Source organism: Malania oleifera, chromosome 12, assembly GCF_029873635.1.
Source record: "Malania oleifera isolate guangnan ecotype guangnan chromosome 12, ASM2987363v1, whole genome shotgun sequence".
NCBI classification, from domain to species: domain Eukaryota; kingdom Viridiplantae; phylum Streptophyta; class Magnoliopsida; order Santalales; family Ximeniaceae; genus Malania; species Malania oleifera.
Window position 1 is genome coordinate 74,728,038 of NC_080428.1, and position 18,933 is coordinate 74,746,970.

An 18,933-nucleotide genomic window follows, 5' to 3' on the forward strand; every position below is an offset into this window, starting at 1 on the left:
TACTTATTTAGGGCATTCTTTTTTTTGGATTACGCATCAGGTATCCACGCATCCGTTTTACGGGCATTCGTATTTGTATTTTTGGATTACGCACTAGGTATCCACGCATCCGTTTTACGGGCATTCTTGTTATTATATCATCATGTTTATAGTGTTGTGTATTTATTTAGGTTTTTAGTGTTATTGTTGTATTTATTTTAATGCTTAATATTTATTGTTAGAGTTTTTGTTGTTATTGTTGTAAATATTAAATGATATGGTTGGATTTTTATCATGTGATGTACTTATTTAATATATAATGTTTAACGTTTTCGTTATTATCGTTTAATACTCATATTGTAAGGATTGCCATCATTATAATTATTTGGGGTTCTTGTTAATATTTATATACTTAGGATAGCGGCTATTATTATATCAATTTAATTAGGTTTTTTTTAGACATATTATATGATATTCTAAAAATATATATTTTTTATTATTTGACTTTTACTATTTTTTGTTAATTGTCTTTTTGTTATTTTAATACTTGGGAAAAATATTGCAAACTTACAAAAAATCAGAAAAAATACAAAAAATCACAAAAATATTTTTGAGATCAGAATTGTTTTTATACTTGGAAAAACCACATAAAAATTCAGAAAAATCATGGAAAATTTCAAAAAATGCTTTGAGGTTAGAAATAAGTTTTCACTCTCTTCTTCATCCCGAATAAATTCAAAAACAAAAATGTAGAGACCTGAAAAGTTTAATTTTTGTAATGATAAAGGAAAATAGGAAGGGAAAGAGAAGGATAAGAAAATAAGAAGGAAAAAAAATTCTAAAAGGGAATCTTCAAGGCTTCGTCGACGAGAGCCCTGTGCTCCTCGAGGAATTGCCTTCTTAAACTCGTCGACGAATAGATACCAAGAGGGTGGTCTCAGGGCTTGAAGTTCGTCGACGAAAGTTATGAGTTCGTCGATGAACTCCCTTCTTAGACTTGTCGATGAGGTGACATATCTCGTCGACAAGGCCACATGGACAACACTTTATATATAGGCCAAAATCGGGATTCAGCAAGGAAAGTTAAATTTTTCCACATTTTCTCTCTCTAGCTCGGTTTCTCTGCCTTCTCTCTAGATTTTCGGCGTCGATCTTCCCTGGTTCGACGATTAAAAGCCGCCACGTTGATCCTAGGGAGATTCTCTACAAGTCTACCGAAGTAGATTATTGAATAAGCCAACTTAGGCACCATCTCAAAATCATGGTGAGTAGGTTATTTTGGTATTTTCAGAATTACCAGACTTTTCTAAACTAAGATTTTGTGTTAAATGGATATATACTGGTGTTCTGTTTGGAAAAATGTAAATTTCAGGATGTTGAGCTGGAAACAACACAAGCGTAGGTTTAGATTAAATTATGAGCATCTCAGTAAATCAGGTAAGGGGAATAAATTATAGTAGTATTTTTATGAAAATTATAGGTTAAGAAATGTGTGAAAATGGTGTATGATATTTTACCTGAAATTTATTTATGATATAAATATCAGATGAAATTTGTGTGGTATATGAATTATATTGAGAAATGTTTAAACTGGGTTAAATGAATTACCCTGTGAAATATGTGATATCAAAATGTGTTATGATATGAGAATTGAACTGTGGGAAAATGATGAAAGTGAAATATGCAGGGAATGTATTTTCTGAGAAAATGAGGAAAGCTGAAATATGAAAATGTGTTTTTAGAAATATGGTGTAATTTTGAAATGAGATATGTATATGATAGTATGAGATGAAATGAATTATGAATTGAGAAAATATCATTGAAATATAAGTATTGCAATGGAAAATTCTGCAATACTGATATTGAAATATGAATATGAGAAATGTGAAAATGTGAAATATGATTATGGGAAATGTGAATATATGAAATTAAAATATTGCAATGTTAATTCTGCAATATGAAAATGTGAAATATGATTATGGGAAATGCGAATATGTGAAATGTGAATATTGCACCGTTAATTCTAGAATATGAATACTAAATTGTGATGAATGAAATGTGAAATTCCGAAAGGGGAATACAAACTTGTGATTGATGAAACGCCAATACCACATAATGATAACTAGTATGTGGTAGTGAAAATCCTAATTGATGGATAAGGAAACCCTAATTATGGGTTGTAGACACCCCATTTTTACTCAGGCCCAATATATGTATTACTATTATTATTATTATTTTATTATTATTATTATTATTATTTATTCTTATTATTATTATTATTATTATTATTAATCTTCACTAATCTTGTTATTATTATTATTATTATTATTATTATTATTATTGTTATTATTATTATTATTATTATTATTTATTATTTTCATTATTATTTTTATTATTTTTATCATTAGTATTTTTATTACTATTATTACTATTATCTTATTTATTATTATTATTTTTCATTAGTATTATTATTATTATTACTTTTATTATTATTTCTATTTATATTGTTTATTATTATTATTTATATTTATTATTTTCATTATTATTGACATTATTTTTAATTATTATTATTATTAGTATGTTTACCTTTATTATTACTATTATTATTATTATTTTATTTATTTATTTATCTTTGTTATTACTATTATTATTGTTATTATTTATTTCGGTTATTATTATTATTATTATTATTATTATTATTATTATTGTTATTATTTTGTTGTCACTATTATTTTTAGTATCTTTATTATCATTATTATTATTACTATTATTTATTTATCTTGTTATTTATTATTATTATTATTATTTTCTGTATTATTATTATTATTATTAGTTATTTTTGTCATTACTATTATATATATTATTACCATAAAATATGAAGGGAATAAAAATGAAAAAGGAAAGGAGAAGAAGGAATTTTTAGGGTTGAGATTTTATAAAAGGGGAGGCCAAGCACACTCTGGCCGAGGGGGCAAAGGCCAAAAAGAAAAAAAATTTCCTTCTTCTTCTTCTTCTCTCATCCACCACCATCCCTCATTCGCCCCATCCCTCTCGCCTATCTTCCATCCTCTCTAAGCCCAGCCATCAGCTTCGACAGCAGCAACGACAGCAACTCTCCTTCTCCGGCCACTCCCAGCATCTCCCTCGCACAAGCACGAACCAGAGCCACCAGGTATCCATCCCCAGCCAGGCCACCTCCAAATACCATCTAGACGAACACCACAGCCGCAGCCTCAGACCTCCTCTGCTCCACAAACCTCCTCAGATTCCCTCCAGCATCTCCAAAGCAGATCCTACAGCAGAAGCACCCGACCTCCATTGCTGCCGTGAAGACCCGAGCACAGGTACCTCCGGCCGCCACTCCACCGCCTACATCCGCCTTCCCTCCACAGCTCTCCTTCTCTTGGCCACCACAGAAGTCACACGAGCCCCTGCAACTCCACGGCCCCCACTCCCACTGTGAGCACCCTGATTCCCAGCCGCCCGTAGCACACACACACACACAGCATATATACCTTATTTTATTTTATTTTATTAAATGTTGGTATACCTCTTGTGATAGTCCATGATCATTTTTTTTTTTTTATATTTTATTGTAGGCTTTATTTTATTGTATTTTATTTTATTTTTTTTCTCCTGCAACATGTGTCTCAGAATTTAATCTCCATGTTCATATTTTGTGATATTTATTGCAATCTTGGGGTTTATATTGTTATCATATGAGTTTAAAGGTTTTAATGTTAATATCCATGTTAATTTATTTTTATTTTTATTCTGCTGTATCACTGTTTATATAAAATAATTACCGTCATGTTGTAAAGTATTTATTGTTAAGGTGTTTTTCACATTATATGTGTATTATTATTAGTAATGTTATTATATTGTTGACTTATTATTGTTAGTATTATTATTATATTGTTGGTATGTCCTTATTATTATTATTATCATATTATTGGAGTACTATTATTATTGTTGTCATTTATTAGTTATTATCTAATGTGCATATATATTATTGATATTGTCTTATATAATTATTTGCATATTCTTGCACATTCTATTGTATATGGGCTTACATATTTTCATATTATTATTGTAGTGCTATAATATTCCAATTGCATATCTAATTTGCATGTATATATATTTACGTAATATTATTGTCTATTATGTATTCCTGTGATATTATTGTTTATTATTGTTGTAATTATCACATTAATATTTAGTTGATCTTATTATATAGTTATTTTATGGTTTTCATCATTGTCATATTGATATTGTATATTTTGGGTGATCATTATTGTAATAGTGATATTGTATGTTAGGGCAGTTATATGGTTATCGGGTTTTCGATTATTATTATACATTATTTGGGATTGATTTGTTGCCTTAATTTCATTAATTGTTTTAAATATATATTATTATTTATTAACATGTTAATATTTAGGTCGATTTGTTTCCATAGTGTCAGTTATTTCCATACTTGCTATTTTATCTTTTGCACATTAGTTTTAGGGCAGATTTGCTTCCATAATTACATTAGTTGCTTCCATATTTATTATTGCATTTTGTACATTTATTTTAGGGTTCAAATTGTTTCCATAGGTATTAGTTGTTTCCATATGTGTATATATTGAATATTAACTTTAGGGTTTTGATTATTTCTAGGTTTGTTATTATTGTATTTATAGGGTGTTAATATATTATTATATGGTACTGTATTATTGTCATTATTAGTATTATGGTTATTATTATTACGTAGGATATAGTGTCATTATTATTAGTATTCTAAGTTTAGTATTATCACGATATGAGTTACATTATTATTATCCTTATTATGCATGTATTATTACTATCTATTAGGTTGGTTTATTATTAGGGTAAGTTATTAGGTGCTATAAGCAATTTATTATTATATAGTATATATAGCATATATGTATCCCTATTATTATTACACGTATTAGGGTAATTTAATTTCTTAGTTTATTATCTTATTAATATATATTAAAACCTCCCACACTAGTATTTTCCTATAAAAATTTTATATATAATTTCAAAATTTTGGGAGCGTATTTTCTTAATTATTAATCCCTATGATTTTATTGCGGGGGTATGAGCCTTCGGGCTTCACGTACCTTAAGCTCTGAGGGAATATTTGTATATATTTATTTATTTATTCATATTTCATGTGTGTTTATTAATTCATAAAAGGAGTAGTTTAAAGACTTATTAGATTAACTTAGGGATAATTTAAAATTAATTAGGTACCGTTCGTAAGAACGGACGCGTAGGGGGTGCTCGTACCTTCCCCTCGCGTAACCGAACTCCCGACCCCAACTCTGGTAATGTAGACTGATTTTACCCCTAACGGGGTAGTAATCATGTGTTCTAACCGCACTAAAGGTTAGTGGCGACTCCGATATTCCATGTTTTTCCATGAAAATATTAAAATAATTTTAATTTCTCCGCCCGGGGCACACGCGCTCCCGGGACGCCCCGACATGGGTTATGATATTGAAAGCACGGTACCATTGCTAGTGGAGTTAGTGCAATCACATGAGCTCATGGAGCATGTGGCGTGACATTAGATTAAGTCGTAAAATAGAGTTGTTGTACCCCCTGAGTCCGGATTAGGGCTTTGGCCGGCCAAACGTACTACAGACATGAGATATATGATAACATTTGACCTAAACAGGTTGGCCAATCGAGGTTAGGTCCAACCTTTGGCCTACACAACCTTATTCATGGGGGGAAGCAGGACGGAAAGCGAGATCCTTAGGGCAGCCATGAGTATAGACACGGATATATCGGTATGGTGACACTTATAAGCTAGATATGGAAATGGAAATGAAATGAGAATGGAAATGAAAAATAGAAATGGAAATGAAATGAGAATGGAAATAAAAATGGAAGTGGAAATGGAATGAGAATGGAAACGAAAATGAAAATGGAAACGAGAATAAAAATGAGAAATGAATAGCGTGAGTTAATAAATAATTAAAGCGAGGTAAAACACAGTGTATGAGGGCTTACTGAGTAAGTTGAGTGCTCTAATAAGTATCGGTTGTAGCTATACCCAAGATAATCGGGCTAGGTTGCAAATGATATCACAATAGAGGGAAGTTGCTTGTATGAGCAGGTAAGCTTCCCTATTCTCAAGAACTTCGTTGGTAAATTTAAGTTACAATGAATGGTTTTGAAAATGAAAGTAAAAGCTTTTGAAAGCTTATATTGTATATCTATATGATAGTAAATGTGAAATGGTATATTTTCTTAAAAGATACTGACACTGATATGCTTATATGCTATGATATAATGAATCTCATATTGCCACACACTGTAGATAATTTATTTCGTCTTACTGAGATGTGTCTCACCCAATAATTTAAATATTTTAGGAAACCGAGATAAACACGGTGATAAAGCTCCGAGATAGAGGGGAACAGATACCCTGAGTAGCGAAGTGTGTATAGTGGAATATTTTGTGAATTTTGGTATGTTGGGTGTGATAGTGAGTTATGATGATAGATTTCTAAAATGGTTTTATATCCTTTGCAAGATGGATCCAAAGAGTAGTAGTGCACAAGCAGGAGGTGATGATGTAGGGCCTTCTAGTATGGGCGAAGGAGACCCAAATGTTGTACTACATAGTATCACCCAGCTGGTGATGACTAAAATGGCTAGAGGTTTAGGGGAGCGGAGCTACATGATTGAGCAGTTCACGTGGATGAGTCCCTCGTCATTTTCTGGAGGACCTGGCCCACTTGTGGCTGAGAATTGGGTCCAGGACATAGAGAATATGCTGACAGTTTTGCCATGTACGAATGAGCAAAGAGTATTGTTTGCGACATTTAAGTTGATTGGGAAGGCGAAGCACTGGTGGAGATCAGCAAGACTGTTGGAGGAGTAGAGATCGTACCTTGTGGCGATGGTGTGGAGCAGCTTCAAAGAGATTTTCTTTAAAATATATTTTCCCGCTATTGTCAGGAGTACGAAAGTGGCAGAGTTTCTGCATCTGACGCAGGGACCATTGACAGTACAGTAGTATGTGGCGAGATTTATTGAGCTGTCTCGATTTTCTCCGTATTTGATACCATATGAGGAGAGAAAGCCGAGGAAGTTTTAGAAGGGCATAAGGCAGAATTTATTCGAGCAGGTTATAGGCTTTCGAGCTCAAACATTTGCAGAGGTAGTAGACAGAGTAGCAGTGATTAAGGGTGGCCTTTAGAGAGGCACCACAGCACAGAGTCCGGGGAAGAGGTCCGTGCCTTCAGATGTTCAGGAAGGATCCAGCTGAGGGCCTTAGAGGAGGCAAGATAATAGCGATGGATGGAGGCAGATAGTGAGAGATCGGGCTATACAGGGTGGTTAGATGCCCTCTCCTTGTCCTATATGCTACAGGAGACATCTGAAAGAATGTCGAGTTAAGGAAGTGACATGTTATCAGTGTTATCAGCCCGGGCATATGGCGAAGGATTGTCATACACCGCTAGTTGCCACACCTGATCCTAGACCATATCGAGGAGGTCATCAAGCACCTCGAGGCAAATAGAAGAGGAATATTGCCCCAGCTCGAGTCTACGCACTAACACCAGGGGATGCAGAGGCAGCAAGAGATGTGGTTACAGGTACAGTTTCAATTTTGTCATTTACAGCTACTGCTTTATTTGATTCAGGGGCGACGCATTCTTTTATCGCCCATGAGTTTGTTAAATTTTATGGATTAGAATCACAGTAGTTGGGTTTCAATTTGTAAGTGGCTACGCCAATAGGGGTTGTGGGAATATGTGGTAAAGTATTTAGTAACTATCCAGTGTGCATTCAGGGGAGATATTTATGAGCTAATTTAGTAGTCTTAGATATGCATGGGTTTGAGGTAATATTGGGGATGGACTGGCTAGCTGCTCACTATGCCAGTATTGATTGTCATCAGAGAGAGGTAGTGTTTAGACCTCCAGAGGGATAGGAGTACAGGTTTGTGAGGTCTTGTGTGCATATCCCACAATAGTTACTATCCGCCATTCAGGTGAGGCGTTTTTTGCTAAAGGGTTGTCAAGGTTATATGGCTTGTGTAAAGGCAGTATCAGAAGGAGAGTTAAAAATTGAGGATATCCCGATAATGAGGGATTTTTCTGATATTTTTTTCAAGGATTTTCCGGGACTACCTCTTGATCGTGAGGTAAAGTTTTCTATTGATCTAGTACCGAAGACAACACCGATTTCAAAAGCACCGTACATAATGGCACCGGAAGAATTAAAAGAATTGACTGACCAGTTGCAAGAATTGTTAGACAAGGGATTTATTTGACCCAGTGTGTTGCCCTAGGGAGCGCTGGTATTATTTGTGAAAAAGAAAGATGGGTCGATGAGAATGTGCATCGACTACCATGAAATTAATAAAGTGACTATAAAGAATAAATACTCGCTTCCCCGCATCGATGATTTGTTTGATCAGTTACAGGGGACACAAGTTTTCTCGAAGATAGATTTACGGTTTGGGTATCATCAGGTAAAAGTCAGAGTAGATGATGTTTCAAAGACGACGGCATTCAGGACTCGGTATGGCCACTACGAAAACTTGGTTATGCCGTTTGGACTAACAATGCTCCTACAGTGTTTATAGATTTAATGAATCGGGTATTCCACCAGTATTTAGATCAATTTGTGGTGGTATTCATTGACGAGGAACATTTGAGGATAGTACTTTAGGTATTGAGGGAAAGGAAATTGTTTGCAAAATTCAAAAAGTGCGAGTTTTGGCTGGAGCATGTTACCTTCCTTGGACATGTGATATCCAACATGGTATATCAATGGATCCGAGTAAGATTGAGGCGGTAGTAGATTGGGTGCGACCGAAGAATGTGCAGGAAATCAGAAGTTTTTTGGGATTGGCTGGATACTACCATAGGTTTGTTGATGGTTTTTCTAAATTATTGGGTTCGTTAACTAGATTAACCAGGAAATGAATGAAATTTGAGTGGTCTGATGAATGTGAGCAGAGTTTCCAAAGCCGAAGTAGCGACTCATCGCTATGCTAGTGTTGATGATTCCTTCTGGTAAAGAGGGTTTCATGATTTATAGTGATGCATCACATAAAGGGCTAGGTTGTGTTCTTATGCAGTAGGGGAGAGTGATAGTGTATGCCTCACGATAGTTTAAAGAATATGAAAATAATTACCCTACCTATGATCTGGAGCTAGCAGCAGTGGTATACGCACTAAAAATTTGGAGACATTCTCTTTATGGGGGTAGGTGTGAAATTTTTACTGACCACAAGAGTTTGAAATACTTTTTCATATAGAAAGAATTGAACATGAGGCAGAGGAGGTGGTTAGAGCTGATAAAAGATTACAACTGCACCATCAGTTACAACCTGGGAAAGGCTAATGTGGTGGCTAATGCCTTGAGCCGAAAATCAGTCAGTGCCTTAGTACCTATAATGGAGATCCAGTATTTGATTCAGATGGATCTGGAGAAACTGGGGATAGAACTCGTAGATGGTGATCATTAGGCATTTTTTGCCAATCTAGTGTTGCAACTGACTCTATAGGAAAGAATTAAAGCGGCACAGAGGAGTGATGCAAAGTTGGTAGAGCTGATAAAGAAAGTACAGGATGGTATGGAGGAAAATTTCAGTATCTCAGATGGTAGGGCCTTGAGCTTCCGTACCAGGTTATGTATACCTTCCGATCCCAAGATTAAGAAAGCGATTTTGGAGGAAGCGCACCGATCCTTATATACGGTACATCCTGGTAGCACTAAAATGTATAAGGATCTTCGGGATTCGTTTTGGTGGAGCAGAATCAAAAGAGAAGTTGCCAAATTTGTAGCATAATGTTTGACATGCTAGCAGGTGAAAGCTAAGCATCAGAGACCGGCGAGGTCATTGCAGCCGCTGTATATTCCTGAGTGGAAGTGAGAGCATGTAGTGATGGATTTTATCATAGTATTGCCGCCGGCACTACATGGAAAGGACGCCATTTAGGTAGTGGTGGATCGATTTACAAAGACTACCCATTTTCTGTCTATCGGAGTTAACTACTCCTTAAATCAATTGGAAAAGTTATATATTTAGGAGATAATGAGAATGCATGGCGTGCTTGGGTCTATAGTTTCAGATTGAGACCCACGGTTCACATCCCATTTTTGGAGGAGTTTGTAAGAGGCCATGGGTTCTCAGTTATCATTCAGCATTGCATTTCATCCTCAGATAGATGGATAGACGAAGAGGATGATACATATATTGGAGGATATGCTACATGCATGTGTGTTGGACTTTGGAGGCAGTTGGTTACGATTTATACCATTAGTCAAGTTTGCATATAATAACGGCTATCAGGCCAGCATTGGGATGACACCATTTGAGGCATTGTATTGCAGGAAATGTCGATCCCCATTGTACTGGGATGAGATTGGAGAGAGACAGATACTGGGGCCAGAGCTGATACAGTAGACTCGAGATAAAGTTAGACTCATCAGAGATAGGATCAGTGCAGCGTAGAGCCGACAGAAGAGTTATGCTGATACTCACCGGTAAGAGTTGGAATTTGACACAGGGGATCATGTGTTCCTAAAAGTGGCACCATTGAAAGGTGTTATGACATTCGGGAGGAAGGGTAAGATAAACCCTAGGTATATTGGGTCATTTGAGATTCTGGAGAGAGTGGGTCCAGTTGCTTATAGGTTGGCTCTGCCACCTGCTTTGTCTAGATTCCATAATGTATTTCACGTTTCTATGTAGAGGAAATACATCCCAAACCCCTCCCATTTGATCATATATGAGGCACTAGAGCTTAGTGATACCTTGTCTTATAAAGAAGTGCCAATGCAGATTTTGGATTGGAAAGAACAGGAGCTGCGTACGAAAAGTATACCATTGGTAAAAGTTCTGTGGCATAACCATGCAGTAGAGGAAGTTTCTTGGGAATTAAAGGAGTATATGCACCAGAGATACCCGCACCTGTTCGGTGGGAACCAGGGTTAAGTTATGTAATTAAATTTGCATGGTATAGGTAGTATTTTGGTTTTAATGGTTTTTGGGAAAATTTTCTTTCAATGGTTGTAATCTCCCAGGACCTTTTTGTAACCACGGTATTCCTCAGCCATAAGTGAGGGTAAGTAATAAAATAAGTAGCGAATTTTTTTTCTCAAAGGATGGTGTATAGTATGGACAACAAATTTCGAGGACAAAATTTTTATAAAGAGGGGAGAATGTAGAGACCTGAAAATTTTAATTTTTGTAATGATAAAGGAAAAGAGGAAGGGAAAGAGAAGGATAAGAAAAGAAGAAGGAAAGAAATTCTAAAAGGGAATCTTCAAGGCTTCGTCGACGAGAGCCCTATGCTCGTCGACGAACTGCCTTCTTAAACTCGTTAACGACGACATGTGTCTCGTCGAAGAAAAGATACCAAAAGGGTGATTTCAGGGCCTGAAGTTCATCAACGAAGATTATGAGTTTGTCGATGAACTCCATTCTTGGGCTCGTCAATGAGGTGTCGTGTCTCATCGATTAGGCTACGTGGACAACACTCTATATATAGGCCAAAATCAGGATTCGGCGGGGAAAGTTAAATTTTTCAACATTTTCTCTCTCTAGCTCGGTTTCTCTGCTTTCTCTCTAGATTTTCGGCCCCAATCTTCCTTGATTCAACGACCAGAAGTCATCACGTTGATCTTGGGGAGATTCTCTACAAATCTGTTGGAGCAGATTGTTGAATAGGCCAGCTTGGGCACCATCCCAAAATCAGGGTGAGTAGGTTATTTTGGTATTTTCAGAATTACTTGACTTTTCTAAACTAATATTTTGTGTTAAATGGGTATATACTGGTGTTCAAAAGGGAAAAATATACATTTCAAGGTGTTGAGCTGGGAACAACAGAAGCGGGAACAACAGAAGCGTAGGTTTGGATTAAATTGTGAGCATCTCAGTAAGTCAAGCAAAGGGAATAATTTATAACAGTTTTTTTATGGAAATTATGGGTTGAGAAAATATGTGAAAATGGTGTATGATATTTTACCTAAAATTTATTTATGATATAAATATCAGATAAAATTTGTGTGGCATATGAATTATAATGAGAAATGTTTAAACTGGGTTAAATGAATTACCCTGTGAAATATGTGATATCGAAATGTGTAATGATATGAGAATTGAACTGTGGGAAAATGATGAAAGTAAAATATACAGGGAATGTATTTTCTAAGAAAACAAGGAAAGGGGAAATATGAAAATGTGTTTTGAGAAATATGGTGTAATTGTGAAATGAGATATGTATATGATAGTACGAGATGAGATGAATTATGAATTGAGAAAATATCATTGAAATGTAAGTATTGCAATAGAAAATTCTGCAATACTTATATTGAAATATGAATATGAGAAATGTGAAAATGTGAAATATAATTATGGGAAATGTGAATATGTGAAATGAAAATATTGTAATGTTAATTCTGTAATATGAAAATGTGAAATATGATTATGGGAAACGCGAATATGTGAAATGTGAATATTGCACTATTAATTCTGCAATATGAATACTAAATTGTGAGGAATGAAATGTGAAATTCCGAAAAGGGAATACAAACATGTGATTGATGAAACGCCAACACCACATAACGATTTATGGTATATGGCAGTGAAAACACTGATGGATGGATAAGGAAACCCTAATGATGGATTGTGATATTGAGAGCACGATACTGTTGCTAATGGAGTTAGTGCAACCACACGGGCTCGTGGAGCGTGTGGCGTGACAGTAGATTGAGTCGTAAAGTAGAGTTGTTGTGCCCCCTGAGTCCGGATAAGGGTTTTGACCGGCCAGTCGTATTACAGACATGAGATATATGATGACATTTGACCTAACCAAGTCAGCCAATCGCATAGGTCCAGCCTTCGGACCGCACAACCTTATTTATGGGGGGAAGCATGACGTGGAACAAGATCCTCAGGGCAGCTATGAGTACAGACACGGATATATCAGTATGGTGACACTCATGAGCTAGATATGGGAATGGAAATGAAATGAAAATGAAAATGAAAAATTGAAATGGAAATAAAAATGGAAGTGGAAATGGAAATGGAAATGGAATAAGAATGGAAATGAAAATGAAAATGGAAAAGAGAATAAAAATGAGAAATGAATAGTGTGAGTTAATAAATAATTAAAGTGAGGTAAAACACACCGCTTGAGGGCTTACTGAGTAAGGTGAGTGTTCTGATAAGTATTAGTTATAACTGAACTCGAGATAATCAGGCAAGATTGCAAACGATATCAAGGCCGAGGGAAGCTGCCTTTATGGGTAGGTAAGCTTCTTTATTCTCAAGAACTTTGCTGGTAAATTTGGGTTACAATGAATGGTTTTTAAAATGAAAGTAAAAGCTTTTGAAAGCTTATATTATATATCTATATGATAATAAATGCAAATGGTATATTTTCTCAGAAGATACTAATACTAATATGCTTATATGCTATGATATAATGAATCTCATATTGCCACACACTGTAGATAATTTATTCTGTCTTACTGAGATATGTCTCACCCAATCATTTAAATATTTCAGAAAATCGAGATAGACCCGGTGACAGAGCTCCAAGATAGAGAGGAGCAGATACCCTGAGTAGTCCGGGTGAGTATTTTGAGTTAGGGAGATTTGATTCCCCTAGAGTTTTTGTGTATGACTTGTATATATGGATGGTAGTACTCTGGTATGTGTATTCGCTATGGTATGTATGTTTATATGTTTGAAATGATTTCTTCTGTTAGGGTTGTGAATGGATATGATTGTATACTCGGTACCCACTTGGGGGTCGGGTTATGTATTATGGTATTAGTGTTGACGTGGCCGACATGTGGTTATATATGTTGTTTATATGAAGAAAAAAAAAATGGTATGAAAATCGGGGTGTCACAAAAAACCTCCTAAGGTCCCTCCAAAATATATTTTCCTTACTTAGAAAAATCCTATAAATTTCAAAAGACTTGGGAGCGATTTTTGTAAAAACATACTTATTCGTTTTTCCTTCCCTATGATTTTAAGGAAAGGGTTTGAGCTTTTTAAAACTTCCCGTACCCCTGTTCTAAGGGAATATATATATATATATATATATATATATATATATATATATGTATATATGTTACGTACATTTTTGTATGATTTATTTATTTATTTATTTATTTGCATGTGAATTTCATAAATTCACAAAATGGAGTAATTTTAAAGACTTATTAAATTTAATTAGTGGGATAATTCTTAATTAATTAGGTATCATTCGTAAGTACAGGCATGTAAGGAGTGCTCGTATTTTCCCTTCGCGTAATCAAACTCCTGATCCCGACTTTGGTAACGCAGACCGATTCTACCCTTAATTAGGTAGTAATCAAGTGTTCTAAACACACTAAAAGGTTAGTGGCGACTCCATTCCTATTTTTCTCGAAAATAAAATTATAATTTTTATTTCGCAACTGAGGGGCACCCGGGCGCCGGGATGTTGCGACAGCTTGGCGACTCCGCTAGGGATGTTAGAGAGTCAAACCAATAATTAATTAGGAATTATCCCAAATTCAAATTTAATAAATCTTTTAATTACTCCTTATTTTGTGAATATTTAATTGTGAATATTTTTTTTCCATAACTCTTGAATAAACATGTTAATTGTGAATATTTTTCCGTAATATGTGAATAACCTTGGCTAATTGTGAATATATTTTATTTCCATAATTTATGAATAACTTTAGTTAACTGTGAATATGTTGTTTCCATAATTTGTGAATAACCTTGATTAATTGTGAATATATTTTATTTCCCTAATTTGTTAGTAACCTTAATTAATTGTGAATATTTTGTTTCCATAATTTGTGAATAACCTTTAATAATTGTGCATATTTTGATTCCATAATTTGTGAACAACCTTAATTAATTGTGAATATATTTTATTTCAATAATTTGTGAATAACCTTAATTAATTGTGAATATGTTGTTACCATAATTTTATAATAACCTTGATTAATTGTGAATATATTTTATTTCCCTAATTTGTGAATAACCTTAATTAATTGTGAATATTTTGTTTCCATAATTTGTGAATAACCTTGATTAATTGTGAATATTTTATTTCCATAAATTTTGAATGAACATGTTAATATTTGGTTTCCATAATTTGTGAATAATCTTGATTAATTGTGAATATTTTATTTCACTAATTTTTGAATGAACATGTTAATTATAAATACTTTGTTTCCATAATTTGCGAATAACCTAGATTAATTGTGAATATTTTATTTCTATAATTTTTGAATAAACATGTTAATTGTGAATATTATTTTTCCACAATTTTTGAATTACCTTAATTTTGTGAAAATTGTGCATATATAATTGTGATTATTTGTTTGCATGTGTTTACTTATACTTTGTGAGTGTTGTGGTTAATATTATACATGTATGAATATATTTTAAGTATGAATGTTTGTTTCCATAAGCATGTAAATATTTTTGACTAAATTATGCAAGCATGTGAATATCATATATTCATTCATATAGTATTGAAAATCTAATTGTATATATGTTTAGAGACGTAATTATGAATATGGGATCAAGTGTGAATATTTGAATATTGTGTGACATGTGGGGTAGCAGGATTAGACTGAACTTGAATTCACACACTTTTACTAGGCTTCTACCCGGGCTTCATCCTTTAGGATTAGAAAGAAGTACAGTACCTTTAGCCCTAATAGGGTTAGAGCATACACACACATACTTGTCTATAGTTTTCCCTAATTAGGATAGAGTTATGAAGAAATTCTGTAAAATAGGTGCATCTACCTTAGGTTGGGACATGATCCTCATCATTCTCCATGTAATTTAATCAAGTCCTTTGTACTTGTTTTTGAAATACTTTGTATTGTGTCATACATTTTGCATCCATTTTAGGCATACATAACACTTAACCAATATTCTGAAATAGCCTGACAGTGAGACCACAATTCATTCTTCCAAAAAATAAAGTACTTGGCCTAAATATTTTAAAAGATGGGTCGGTCCAATCCTTTTCAAATAACTCAAGATCAACTCTTTTTAAAACAAACTCAGGTCCGACCTTGTTCTAAGCAAAAAACCTAGCTCAGACCTGATTTTCAAAAAGTCAAACCAAGATTTCAAAAGTGGGCTTTGGCCCTATTACCTAAAATTTCAAGCCAATATGTTTAAGCAATCTAAGTCCATGTTTTAAAACACCCAAGTCCTAATGCATAATGTAAGCCTACAAGCCCACATTAAACCAACTCAATGGCTTAAGCTTAACAAGTGAGCCTGGCTAACCTTAGGTCAACATTTCTTGCAAACTAAAACAACAAATGCACTATTGAGACTTAATGGGTTGGGTTCGAATTGTCCCATTTACGTACAAATGGATGAATAAATCATAAACCCAAGCCTACCCAATTAATAAATCGGTTATAAATGAGTACCCATTAAGTACCCGTTAAGAAATGTATAATATATTTAGTTTAATTTTTTCTTTAAAATTTCAATAAATAAGAGTTAAATTATATGTGTATAATATATCCACTCCGTTGTACAAATCTATCTGTCTCTTCAATATAGTTTTGCAAGAGAAAGGCCCCCTTGCTTCTCCAAGCTCCTTACCCCATTGTCCTGACTCCTCACCCATCTTCTGCTCTTTGGCTTTTCCCCACATCACAAAGTAGAACCCAATAACGATCACAATTTTGCCGGTTAAACAATATGTGGCAGTCGCATTCAAATTTGCAGGTCAAACTAGGTCCTCGTCCCCCTGATCCACCTAATGGCGTAGGCCGCCATATTTTTGGACAAAATTTCATAACGTTCAGAGTCCTTGGAATAGGTTTAGCAATATATATTTTTGGGTAAAATTTCCATATTACAATTTATTTATTAGGTTTTTAAAAATTATTAAAAATTTGAAATTTAAATTATTGATATCAAATTTACTAAAAAAATAAAATTTATCCTTAGTAAAATTATATTTATGTTAAAATAATATTAATTTAATAAATTAAATTAAACAATTTGATCAATCTTCAAAATTAGATAATCAAATCAAAAACTCAAGTGATTTTTAAATTGACAGGTTCAGTTAGTCCAATCGATTTAAGACACCAATAGAATGAAAAGTTCATATTATTTTTTAAAGAATTATATATATATATATATATATATATATCAAAATTACTAAAAAAATCATTAAAAACTAAAATTACAATGTTGCAAAATGTTTGTTGGATATAGTTTTCATAAAATTTTAATGATTAAACATATTATAAACACAAATAAAAATATTGTTCATTATTTCGCGGTTTTCATAAAACTTTAGACTTAATTTCACAGTTTTAAGGGAGGAATGTGGTTTGTGGAATGAATTTGAAATAAGAAACGAATTAAGGGAGGAATGGAATTGACATAAGAATGGAATTACTTTTTGAATACAATTTGCATTTGGTTAGTGAGATAGAAATGATTGTAGGGATTCAATTTCAATTTCCTTCTAATATATGGTATTTTTCAATGGTCACTGTAACGAAATGAAAAATAAGCCTTTTTTTTTTATAAAAAACTCTAATACATAATTATTTAATTTTACATTGTTATTGTTACTTTTTCTGTGAACTATTATCCTTGAAGTAACAATTATTTTTTTCCTTTTTATTATTACTATTTTAATTATCCCTATTGTTAATTTTTATGCTAACTATTATCCTTAAAGTAATAATTATTTGTAGTAGTATTAGTACTTGCAACTGATTTTATAAAATGAATTTGATTTCATAAAATGAAGATTGACTCAGTGCCTTTGGGGCGCACAAGTTGGCAAAGGCACTCAAGTTGGCATGTGTTTTAGTGTGTGCATGGAGTGTGAAAAATGTGTGTGCATGGGTACGCGGTGCATGTGAGCATGGGTGCGTTGCACGTGCATGGGTGTTATTTGCATGCGAGGGTGTGTGCGTGCGTGCATGGGTGTGTAGCATGCATGCTATGTACGTGTGTGCATGTGCGGGTATGCATGTGTTAATGATCTGTATTTTATTGTGTATAAGTGCGTGGGTATGTAGGTGAGTTAAATGGAGCGTGAATCAGTGTGTGTAGCAGTGTGTGTGTGTGAGGTTTGCAGTGGTCTGCAGGTGGGTGCAAGTGTTTGTAGGGGTCTGCGGGTGGGTGCACCGGGACTCCATTAAAATACCGAGACTTAGTTTTAAAATATCGGGACTCAATTAAAAACATCGGGGCTCGGTAGGCACATCGGGACTCAACGAAACCAAACCGAGGTTGTGCAAAAACAATGAGACTCATTGAAAATAAAATTGGGATTCGACAAAAACAACGAGACCCATTGAAAACAAACCAGGACTCAGCAAACATACCGGGACTCAATGAAAACAAACCGAGACTCGATCGGGTCTCTCAGGAGGGTCCTCCAATTTTCGGGGCACGAGGTCAACTTTATGTGTCGGATCTTCTCAGAGTAGCCTCGTTGAAATTGGGGTGTTGACAATTCCTATTGTTAATTTTTATGCTAACTATTATCCTTAAAGTAATAATTATTTTTATTAGTATTAGTACTTGCAACTGTTTTTATAAAATGAATCTGATTCCATAAAATGAAGATCGACTCCCGTCGATCTGGGTTGGAATTACAAAATTCTGTAACATTCATGGAGTTTTTCAAATAGGTTTACTGATATATATTTTTGGGTGAAATTCTGTAACATTTATAGAGTTTTTCGAATATAACAATCTATCTTTCGGGTTTCAAAAATTATTTTAAAATTTTAAATTTAATTTTATTGATATTAAGTTTAGTAAAAAATAAAATTGTATCCTCAATAAAATTATATTAATGTTAAAATAATATTAATTTATTAAATTAAAATTTTAAAAATTAGGACTATAATGTCTTAAAAATTAATAAGTAAATCAAAAATTCA